The 12,363-nt window shown below is 36.9% G+C and overlaps 1 protein-coding gene across 7 annotated transcripts in view; it reads left to right on the top strand.

Annotated features, from left to right (window-relative positions):
* Positions 1 to 12,363, top strand: part of FERMT2 (FERM domain containing kindlin 2) — an 80,259-nt gene that overhangs the window by 34,743 nt on the left and 33,153 nt on the right. The window lies entirely within an intron of this gene.

The following is a 12,363-nucleotide window of genomic DNA, read 5'->3' as shown; positions in this document are numbered from 1 at the left end:
AAAAAAAAAGATCAGTTGCCTATAATTATATTGATCTATTTTTGGATGCTACATTCTGTTCCATTGATCTATTTGCTAGACAGCACCCTGTCTTGATTATGATAGCTTTATATTAAGTCTCGAGGTCATGTAGCATCAGTCCTTCAACTTTGTTTTTCTCCTTCAATATGGTGTTGGCTATTCTAGGTGTATTGCCTTTCCATATAAACCTTAGAATTAGGGATCCCTGGGTGGCGCAGCGGTTTGGCGCCTGCCTTTGGCCCAGGGCGCGATCCTGGAGACCCAGGATCGAATCCCACGTCAGGCTCCCGGTGCATGGAGCCTGCTTCTCCCTCTGCCTGTGTCTCTGCCTCTCTCTCTCTCTCTCTGTGTGACTATCATAAATAAATAAAAATTAAAAAAAAACCTTAGAATTAGTTTGTTGGTATTCATAAAATAAAATGGTTTTATGTTTTAAGCCCTTTTTTTTTTTTTCAAGTTTTAAATTCTAGTTAACAAAGTGTACTTATTAGTTTCAGGTGTAGAATTTAGTCATTTGTCACTTAAATACAACACATAGTGCTCATCACAAGTGTTTTCCTTAATACCCATTATCTATTTAACCTACCCCCCTGCCCTATGTCATAAGCTCTTTTTTAAAATAGATTTGATTTGTTCTGAGAGGGCACAAGCAGGGGTGAGAGGGAGGGACAAGGGGATTCCCCACTGAGTACGGATCCTAGTGTGGGGTTCTATCCCAGGGCCCCCAGATCATGACCTGAGCCAACATAATTTTTACTAAATAAAAAACCTGACAGCCAATCTTCTAAAAACTCACATAAGAAATAGACAACCTGAGTAAACCTGTATCTGTTAAAGAAATTGAATCAATAAATTAATAACCTTCCAAAACAGCACTAAGGCCAGACTGGTTTACTGGTGAATTCTACCAAACACTTTTTTTCTAGTTGTACTGAGATCATGGTGTACATTTAAGGTGTACAGCATAATAACTTAAGTAATACTGTAAAATGATCACCAAAGTTAACATCCATTATCTCATATAGGTACACACACACACACACACACACACACACACATGTGCACTGAAAATCCTTGCAATTGTAACTCTTAACAACTTTCAAATATACCATACCAGCATTAACTATAGTCTTCATGTCATACATCACATCCCTAGTACTTACTTATAACTTAAGTGTGTACCTTTGACCACTTTCATCCAGTTCCCCCCACTCCTCACCTCCTGCCTCTGGTAACCACAAATATGATCTCTCTTTCTATGAATTTACTTTTTTGGTTTTGTTTTGTTTTGTTTTGTGTTCCACATATAAGCGAGATTATACAGTATCTATCTTTCTCTGACTTTATTTCATTTAGCATAATGCCTTCAAGGTCCATCAGTGTTGTCACAAATGGCAGGATTTCCTTCTTTTTATGGCTGAATAATATCTGTGTTTGTGTATCACAACTTTTTTATCCATTCATCTGTCAGTGAATACTTATGTTGCTTCCTTTTCTTAGCCATTGCAAACAATGCTAAGAACATGGAGGCGCAGATATCTCTTCATGATAGTGGTTTCATTTCCTTCAGTTATATTACCAGAAGTAGAATTGCTGGGTTATACAGTAGTTCTATTTTTAATTTTCTGAGGAACTTCCATTCTATTTTCCATTGTGGCTGGATTCCCTTTACTCCATATCCTTGCCAGTACTAATCTTTTTGACAATAGCCATTCTAACAGGTATGAAGTGACATTGCATTGTGGTTTTGGTTTGTATTTCTCTAATGATTAGTGATGTTGAACACTTTTTCATGTATCTGTCTACCATTTGTGTATCTTCTTTGGGAAAATGTCTATTCAGGTCCTTTACCCATTTTTTTTAAGATTTTATTTATTTATTCATGACAGACACACAGAGAGAGGCAGAGAAATAGGCAGAGGGAGAAGCAGGTTCCTCACAGGATCGATGCAGGACTTGATCCCTGGACCTCTGAGCCAAAGGCAGACGCTCAACCACTGAGCCACTCAGGCATCCCATTCCTTTACCCATTTTTAATTGGATGTTTTTGCTTTTGTTATTGAGTTGTATGAGATCTTTCTATAATTTAGATATTAATCACTTCTTAGTTATATGATTTGTAAATATTTATAGATCTAGTTCTGCTTTTTGTTTTTCTTCTTTTAAGATTCCACATATGAGTGAAATCATACAGTATTTGTCTTTCTCAGTCTCACCTATTTTACTTAGCATAATACCATGTAGGTCTACCCATGTTGTTGAAAATGGAAGATTTCATCCTTTTTATGGCTGCATATATTCCATTGTGTATGTGTATGTTTATATATATGCACTCCATATCTTCCCTATCCGATATTCATCTGTCACTGGACATAGGTTGCTTCCATATCTTGGCTATTGTAAATAATGCTGCAAATTAACAAGGGTGCATGTATCTTTTTGAATTAGTGTTGTCATTTTCTTTGGATAAATACCCAGTAGCAGAATTATTGGATCATATTATAGTTTTGTTTTCTTTTTTTTTTGAGAAAACTCCATTTTTATTTCCACAGTAAGTATACCAGTGTACATTCCCACCAAAAGTGCATGAGGGTTCCTTGTTCTCCGCAGCCTTGCTAATAATAACACTTATTACTTGCCTTTTTGATTTTAGCCATTCTATCCCAAGTGTTAGGTGATACCTCATTGAGATTTTGATTTTGATTTTCCTGAAGATTAGTGGTTTGAGCATCTTTCTGTGTGTCTTTTGGCCACCTATATGTCTTTGAGAAAATGTCTATTAATCTATTTTTTAAAAGGTTTTATTTATTCATGAGAAACACAGAGAGAGAGACAGACAGAGACACAGGCAGAGGGAGAAGCAGGCTCCATGCAGGGAGCCCGATGTGGGACTCAATCCCTGGACTCCAGGACCATGCCCTGAGCTGAAGGCAGACGCTTAACCGCTGAGCCACCCAGGTGTTCCTATTAATCTATTTTTAAATTGAATTGTGTTTTTGGTGTTGAGTTGTATAAGCTCTTTATGTAGTTTAGATATTAACCCCTTATGTGATAAATCATTTGCAAATATCTTCTCCCATTCAGTAGGTTGCCTTTTTGCTTTGTTAATGGTTTCCTTTGCTGTGCAACAGCTTTTTATGTTGGTGTAGTCTCAGTTTAATTTTTGCTTTGTCTCCCTTGCCTCAGGAGACATACCTAGAAAAATTCTGCTGTGGTCACTCTCAGAGAATGTCTGTGTTCTCTTCTAGGATTTTTATGGTTTCAGGTCTCATGTTTAGGTCTTTAATCCATTTTGAGGTTTTTTTTGTGTGTGTGTACGGTGTTAGAAAGTAATCCATTTTCATTATTTTTATGCGATTTGCTAATATTTTGTCCAGTTTTTCCAGCACCATTTTTTAAAAAAGATTTTATTTACTTATTCACGAGAGACACAGAGAGGCAGAGACACAGGCAGAGGGGGAAGCAGGCTTCCCATGGGGAAACTCTTGATCTCAGGACCCCAGTGATCATGCTCAACCACTGAGCATCCCCTGGCACCATTTATTAAAGAGACTGTCTTTCCTGTGTGTTTTGTTTTGTTTTGTTTTGTTTTGTTTTACCTCGCTTCCTTTGTCACATATTAATTCACCATATAAGCATGGGTTTATTTCTGGGCTCTGTTCTAATCCATTGATCAGTACATCTGTTTTTATGCCAGTACCATACTGTTTTATTTACTACAGCTTTGTGTAGTATATCTTGAAATTGAGAATTGTGATACCCTCAGCTTTGTTTTCTTTCTAAAGACTGCTTTGGCTATTCAGGGTCTTTTGTAGTTACATAAAAATTTTAGTAGTAATTGTCCTATTTAGTAGTAATTGTGAAAATGATGTCGGGGGCAGCCCTGGTGGCTCAGCAGTATAGCTCTGCCAGCAACCCACGGCAGGATCCTGGAGGCCCAGGATCAAGTCCCACGTCGGGCTCCCTGCATGGAGCCCAGCCCGCTTCTCCCTCCCTCTGCCTGTGTCTCTGCCTCTATGTCTCTCATGAATAAATAAATAAAAATCTTAAAAAAAATGATTTTGCGGGATCCCTGGGTGGCGCAGCGGTTTGGCGCCTGCCTTTGGCCCAGGGCGCGATCCTGGAGACCCGGGATCGAATCCCATATCAGGCTCCCGATGCATGGAGCCTGCTTCTCCCTCTGCCTGTGTCTCTGCCTCTCTCTCTCTCTGTGACTATCATAAGTAAATAAATAAAAATTAAAAAAAAAAAAACAAAAAACAAAAAACAAAAATGATTTTGGTATTTTGATAGAGATTACATTGAACCTGTAGATTGCTTTGGGTTGTATGGACATTTTAGCAATATTAATTCTTTTAATCCCTAAACATGGAATATCTTTCCATTTGTGTCATCTTCAGTTTCTTTATCTGTTTTATTGTACAGTCTTTCAATTCTTTCATTAAGCTTGTTCTTAGATATTTTATTCTTTTTGGTGCAATTATAAGCAGAGTTGTTTCTTAACAACTGTCCCAGTGTTTCTCTTGCTGCTACTTCATTAGTAGTATATAGAAATGCTACTGACTTCTGGGTGTTTTGTATCCTACAATTTTACTGATTACTTCTAGTAGCTATTTGGTGAAGTCATTAGGATTTTCAATGTATAGTATCATGTCATCTGCAAATAGTGACAGTTTAACTTCTTTTGTACCAGTATGGATGCCTCTTATTTCTGATTGCTGTTTCCAGTACTTTCAGTACTATGTTGATTGAAAGTAGTGTCTTTGGGACACTGGGTAGCTCAGCGGTTAAGCGTCTGCCTTTGGCTCAGGGCATGATCTTGGAGTCCTGGGATCAAGTCCCACATTGGGCTCCCTGCATGGAGCCTGCTTCTCCCTCTGTCTGTGTCTCTGCCTCTCTCTGTGTCTCTCATGAATAAATAAATAAAATCTTAAAAAATAAATAAAGTGGTGTCTTGTTCTTAAGAGGTAAAGTTGTTTTGTTTTTTGTTTTTAGCACTGAGTATATTGTTAGTTATGGGTTTTTCATAGATGGCCTTTATTATGTTGAGGTATGTTCTCTCTAAACCCACTTTACAGAGAATTTTATCCTGAATGGATGTTGAATTTTGTCAAATGCTTTTTTGGTATTGATTGAGATTATATAATCTCTATCCTTCCATTTGTTGATGTGGTGTATCATGTTAATTGATTTATGAATATTAAGCCATCCTTGCATCTCCAGAATAAATCCCACTTGATTCTGGTGAATGATCTTTTTAATGTATTGTTGAAAGTGGTTTGCTAAGATTTTGTTGAGGATTTTTCCATCTGTGTTCTTCAAGGATGTTGGCTTGTAGTTCGTTTCTTTTCTCTCTTTTCTTTTCTTTTCTTTCTTTTCTTTTCTTTTCTTTTCTTTTCTTTTCTCTTTTCTTTTCTTTTCTCTTTTCTTTTCTCTTTTCTTTTCTCTTTTCTTTTCTCTTTTCTTTTCTCTTTTTTTTTCTCTTTTCTTTTCTTTTCTTTTTTCTTTTTTTTCTTTTCTTTTCTTTTCTTTTCTTTTCTTTTCTTTTCTTTTCTTTTCTTTTCTTTTCTTTTCTTTTCTTTTCTTTTCTTTTCTTTTCTTTTCTTTTCTTTTCTTTTCTTTTCTTTTCTTTTCTTTTCTTTTCTTTTCTTTTCTTTTCTTTTCTTTTCTTTTCTTTTCTTTTCTTTTCTTTTCTTTTCTTTTTCCGGTTTTGGTATCTGGGTAATGCTGGTCTCATAGAATATATTTGGAACCTTTCTTTCCTCCTCTATTTTTGGAATACTTTGAGGAGAATAGGTATTAACTCTTCTTTAAATGGTAGAATTTACTCATGAATCCATCTGGTCCTGGACTTTGGTAGGTTTTTTATTCAATTTAATTATGAGTAGTCTGTTCAGATCTTCTATTTCTTTGTGATTCAGTTTTAGAAGATAGTATTTTTCTGGAAATTAGTCTATTTTTTTCTGGGTTCTATTTGTTGGCATATAATTTTTCATATGCCATTCTCTTACAGTCGTTTATATTTCTGTGGGGCCAGTTTTTACTTCAAGACTTTCTTTTCTGGTTTTATTTATTTGGGTCCTTTCTCTTTTTTTCCTTGGTAAGTCTAAGGGTTTATCAATTTTATCTCATAATTTCATTGATTTTTGTTATGTTTTGGGTGTTTTTTTTTGTCTCTATGTCATTTATTTCTGCTCTGATCTTTATTATTTTCTTCCTTCTACTCACCTTGGGGTTTATTCTTCTTTTTCTGTTTCCTTCATGTGTAAGATTAGATGGTTTATTTGACTTTCTTTTTTGTTTCTTGAGTAGGCCTTTGTAATACTATATATTCCCTCTTAAAACTTTTTTTGGGGGTGCCTGGGTGGCTCAGTTGGTTAAGCATCTGCCTTCGGCCTACTTTATGATCTCAGAGTCCTGGATTGAGCCCTGCATCAGGCTCCCTGCTCCGAGGGGAGTCTGCTTTTCCCTCTCATTCTGCCTGCTGCTCCCCCTCCTTGTGCTCTCTTTCTCTCTCTGTCAGATAAATAAAATCTTAAACAAAAAAAGAACTGTGTTTTTTTTAAGATTTTATTTTGTTTTTCTAAGTAATCTCCGTACCAAATCTGAGGCTCAAATTTATAACCCTGAATCAAGAGTTGCATTCTCTACCAACTGAGCCAGGCACTCCTTAGAACTGTTTTCACTGTATCTTCAAATATCTCTTTGTTAATTGCTAGTTATTGTTTACAACATCCTATTTGTCTGTCATAGATGTCATCTTACTTTCTGAGAATTGTATTTAAGAAGGTTTTGTTTTGTTTTTCTGTTTCCAGCAGTATCTCTGGTTCTCCCAAGTTGTTTTCCTTTTCATTTGGTGTTTTTCATGTTAGAAGCTCAGTACATCCATTCCATTGCTACCATAGCAAATTTTATCATAAACTTAGCAGCTTAAGGGCAGCCCAGATGGCTCAGCGGTTTAGCTCTGCCTTCAGCCCAGGGCCTGATCTTGGAGAACCAGGATCGAGTCCCACATTGGGCTCCCTGCATGGAGCCTGCTTCTCCCTCTTCCTGTGTCTCTGCCTCCCTCTCTCTCTCTGTCTCATGAATAAATCAATAAAATCTTTAAAAAAACAAAATAAAATAAACTTAGCAGCTTAAAACAATACAAATTCGTTATCTCACTGTTCCTGTAGTTTAAAAATCTGGGTACAGTGTGGCTCAGATTGGTGTTCTAGTTAGTCTTTTTTTTTTTTTTTTTTTAATTTTTATTTATTTGTGATAGTCACAGAGAGAGAGAGAGGCAGAGACACAGGCAGAGAGAGAAGCAGGCTCCATGCACCGGGAGCCCGACGTGGGATTCGATCCCGGGTCTCCAGGATCGCGCCCTGGGCCAAAGGCAGGCGCCAAACTGCTGCGCCACCCAGGGATCCCTCTAGTTAGTCTTATAGAGCTGAAAGTAAGGTGTCAGCAAAACCGTGTTCCTCCTGAAGGGTCTGAGAAAGAATTATTCACCGTAGAATTTGGTTCCATGTGGCTGTGGGGCCAGAGTTTCTCCTACCTTGTCTGCCAGAGACCTCTGGCATTCTCAGTTCGTAGAAGCCTCCCAAATTCCTTGACATATGACTTCTTTCCTCCGTCTTCAAAAACAGCAATAGCAAGTCCAGTTTTTATTACTCCCTTCACATCTATCTGACCTCTCCTTCTGTCTCATCTTTCTTGTGCTTACCTCTTCTGCCTTCCTCTTCTGTTTGGCAGACCTCATATGATTACATTGGACCCATGGAGAAATCCAGGATAATCTCCCTTAAATCAGTTGATTAGTAGCCTTAATTCCATTTGCAAAGTCTCTTCACAGCAGTCCTAAATTAGTGTATGATTGTATAATCGGGGACAGAAATTTAAAGGAGTTAACCTCTAGAACTGTGAAACCTACCACAGAGCCCTTTCTCAGATGTCTCTCAATCATTGTCCATTCATACATTTAATAATAGAGCACTACAAATATCAATAGGAAGTTCTGCATGGAATGAGGTTTAGCTTGTCACCCCTCTCTGGGGTATTTAGACACTGAGCAAGCTTTATCAAATGTCAGTATCTAAAAGATTGTTCCGTAGGGCTTAGATTCTCCTCTAAGAGATCCTAAAAGGCATGTATCTAAGGGGTAGGTTTAATCCAATATGGGACAGGATTTGGATTTTTGTCTGTTTTTAGTGCTTGGTCATGCTTGATATTTGGCACTATGAGTCATTGTGTTTCCTATTGGTATTTCCTTTTGCAAACATCTTGATTTTATTTTTCTCCTTTTGTGAAGTCATTTACTACTCTCCCACTCTGGCTTTTGTCTCCCAGAATTTTTCTTTTCTTTTCTTTTCTTTTTTTTAAGGTTTTATTTATCTATATGACAAAGCACAAGTAGGCAGAATGGAAGACAAGGGGAGAGGGAAAAGCATGCTCCCCTCTGAACAGGGAGCCCAATCCCAGGACTGTGGGATCATGACCTGAGCCGAAGGGAGACACTTAAACCAACTGAGGCACCTAGATGCCCCTGACTTTTTTTTATGTGATGTTTTTTACTATTCTTTTTGTCCTTATAAGTGCATGTTTTATTTATTAATTTATTTAGTATGATTTTAGAGAGGATTGAAAATAAATGCACAAGCTCAATATACATTTTTTTGAGATTTTCAGATTCCTTTAATTTTAAAAAATATTTTATTTAAATTCCATTTGACAGCATATGGTATAACACCCAGTGCTCATCCCATCAAGGGCCTTAGTATCTGTCACCCAGTTACCCCATCCTCCCCCCTTGTGCAACCCTCTGTTTGTTTTCCAGAGTTAGGAGTCTCTCATGGTCAATATACATGTTTAATGAGAAATTCTCACGACAAAATTTATTTTTAGCGGCACCTGGGTGGCTCAGTCAGTTAAGCATCTGCCTTTGGCTTAGGTCTTAATCCCAGAGTCTTAGGATCAAGCCCCACGTTGGGCTCCTTGCTCAACAAGGAGCCTGCTTCTCCCTCTTCCTCTGCTGTTCCCCCTGCTTGTGCTCTCTGGCACGCACTCTCTGTGTAAAAAATAAAAATAAAATCTTTAACAAAATATTTTTAAACTAAAATCTGATTATCCTTCAATCAGAGAAAGACCATTATCATACGATCTCACTCATGTGGAATTTAAGAAACAAAACAGAGGATCAGAAGAGAAAAGAGGAAAAAATAAAACAAGATAAAATCAGAGAGGGAGGCAAACCATTAGAGACTCTTAATCATAGGAAACAAATTTAGGGTTGCTAGAGGGGAGGGGGTGAGGGGATGAGGTAACTGGGTAATGGATATTAAGGAGGGCATGTGATGTCATGAGCACTGGGTGTTATATGAGACTGGTGAATCACTGACTCCAACTTCTGCAACTTAATAAATCATATATTAATTAATTGAATTTAAATTAAAAAACAAGATAAAATCTGATTATCTTACCTGAAAACCCTTCTGTGCTTCTCTGTTCCCCATTTCTTCACTCCCCATAGTTTGATACATATATATATATATAGCATTTATGTAGTCCATCTTCCACTAGATTTGTCTTCTACTTGATAACATACTGATTTTGAACATTACATTTCATTGCTATGTAGTATATCTTTGTGTTATAAAGAAGTCCTGGATCATTACTTTGTGTAGTGACTCATAATACTAGTTTATATTATTGAAGTATAAAATTGAGCATGAATGAAGGCACGGTATTTTGGTATACCCATTTTAAAATAGTCCTCCAGGTGTATTTTCGTTAAATATAAACTTAGTTTAAATTACTTATTTTCTTCACCAGACCTACTTTTACATGCGATTCACATTTCTAAATTCACTAGTTTAATTCTTTCTTGAAACAAAACACAGTCAGTGAATCAGTCCTAAATTCCGGTATGAATGAAATAATTAGTGTCTTATGTGGAAGTGTAGATTTACTTTACCTTTTTGTTATAATGAAAACCTATTCAGACTTCATGTATAGAGAGTGGCTACCTTGTTCCAATGTAGATGTGCCTATCATTTGAGAAATAAGATGTCATTCTTCCTCCACTTACCCCTTCATTAAGCTACTGGTTGTCAAGAAGTTGGAATCAAAATTACCTATGGAGCTTTTTTTTTTTGAGATATAATTGACATATTAGTTTCAAATATATGAAATAATGATTTGATACTTGTATACATTGTGAAATGATCCCCACAGTAAATCTACTTAATGTCGTCCATCACTAGAGCTTTTATAAAACAAGCTGTTAGAAGCCCTAAGTCACTCAGAGTATATGGGGGTATGACTGAAACATATATTTTTAGTATTATTTTTAACTTCACAAGTAATTCTCATGGACACATATGGTTAAGAACTTTTTTACATTCTTATGACTGACCCAAAAGCTAGTTACACTTAACAGTATTCATCCTTCTAATAATATTAATAGCTGGACAGGAAATGACCTAGGAATGAAAATCTCAAAGGATGAATCATGTGGTATAGTGATTCTCAAGCAGAAGGGACATGCCAGAATCATTTGGGATGCCTTTTCAGATGAAACATGCTTGCTTTCCCCTCTCCCACTAAACCTGACTGTGGTGAACTGTGGTAAAAGCATGTCCATATCTCAGGCATGACTCATTATATGTCCCTTTATACTTTTTTTAGATATTTTCACATGAATTACTTTGAGGAGATGAATGGGATGGACAGATAGGTTACTACCACCACTTGATACTGAAGTTGTGATTATTCAAAAGCTTGGGATTGTATAATGCCTTTCTTATCTCCTAACATGGTAGTGATGGCATTTAAAGCCGAGGGTACACTGAGAATTGAAAGTGAAACTCATCAGTGATTAAGTCTCTTAGAATGTTAAATCTTATTTTAAAAGTACTCTAGGAGGGCAGCCCAGGTGGCTCAGCGGTTTAGCGCCTCCTTTAGCCCGGGGCGTGATCCTGGAGACCCGGGATTGAGTCCCATGTAGGGCTCCCTGCGTGGAGCCTGTGTCTCCCTCTGCCTGTGTCTCGGCCTGCCTCTCTCTCTCTCTCTCTCTCTGTGTCTCTCATAAATAAAAACATTTTAAAGAAATTAAAATTAAAAGTACTCTAGGAAATGATTCAATTCTATTAATTAAATAAATATGGCTCAAAAGATATACTTGATACTTGAAACATCTCCTGAGTTTGTGAATCTACATAAAGCAATTAATGCTAATGCATTAAATCTCAAAAATTACATTTGAGGTAAATTAACCTCTTTTTACCTGGAATATACAAGAATGAAGAGAATCGGGCACCTGGGTGCCTCATTCAGTTAAGCCTCTGCCTTTGGCTCAGGTCACAATCCCAGGACCCTGGGATTAAGCTCCACATCAGGTCCCCCCTGAACAGAGAGACTTCTTCCTCTCCCTCCCTCTGCCTGCTGCTCCCCCTGCTTGTGATCTCTCTGTCAAATAAATAAATAAATAAAACTTAAAAAAAAAAAATGAAGAGAATCTTGGATTTTTAATTAGGTAACCTTAGCTATAAAGAATATGCTATACTATTTTTAACTTTAAAAAGAAATCAAGGGTTGGCTCAGTTGGTTAATAAGTAGATTACTCTTGATTTTGGCTTAGGTCAGGATTTCAGGGTCCTGGGATTGAGCCCCATGTGAGGCTCAGCCCTCCTTATAGATTCTGTTTGGGATTCTCTCCCCATCTCCCTCTGCCTCCCCCCACCCCCACTCGTTTTTTTCTCTCTCTAAAATAAATGAATCTTTTAAAAATTATTTTTTGAAAAAGGAAATCAAATATGCCTGGAAGCTTTTATAAAGAAAGGGACAGAATTTAAGGAGCAGGCATTTAATTCTAACATGGTTCTGCTGCTTAGTACTTAAAATGTACTTACCTAAAATTTATTAATAATTAAAGGACAGTAATGTTCACCTGTTCTCTGGTAACCTGTTTGTTCAGGACAGTTTTTCTGGTAATTCTGTTTTTATATTTCAGAAAAACATTGCCCAGAAAATAGGTGAAATAATGAGACAAAACAAAAACCTGACCTGTACCTGAGTGTTCCTAATAGTAAAATTCAAATAACCAACAAAGAAACAGAAAAAGCTATGTAGTTATTAAAAGGTTTTTTGAACTTATTTTTAAAACCTGGGAGAGAGAGAGGGAGGGAGAGAGCATAAGCAGGGGGAGGGGCAGACACTTAACCGCCTGAGCTACCCAGGTGCTCCTATAATAGTATTTTTTAAAATAGAAATCCAGTGTGATTTGCTACTATACAATTTACATGAAAATTAACTCTGACTTGAAGAAACCTAAGAGGAAAAAAAATGAAGAAACCTAATAGA

This window comes from Canis aureus, chromosome 9, assembly GCF_053574225.1.
Source record: "Canis aureus isolate CA01 chromosome 9, VMU_Caureus_v.1.0, whole genome shotgun sequence".
In the NCBI taxonomy this organism is placed as follows: Eukaryota; Metazoa; Chordata; class Mammalia; order Carnivora; family Canidae; genus Canis; species Canis aureus.
The sequence above is the reverse complement of the archived record's forward strand: the minus strand, read 5'-3'. Positions and strand labels throughout refer to the sequence as shown.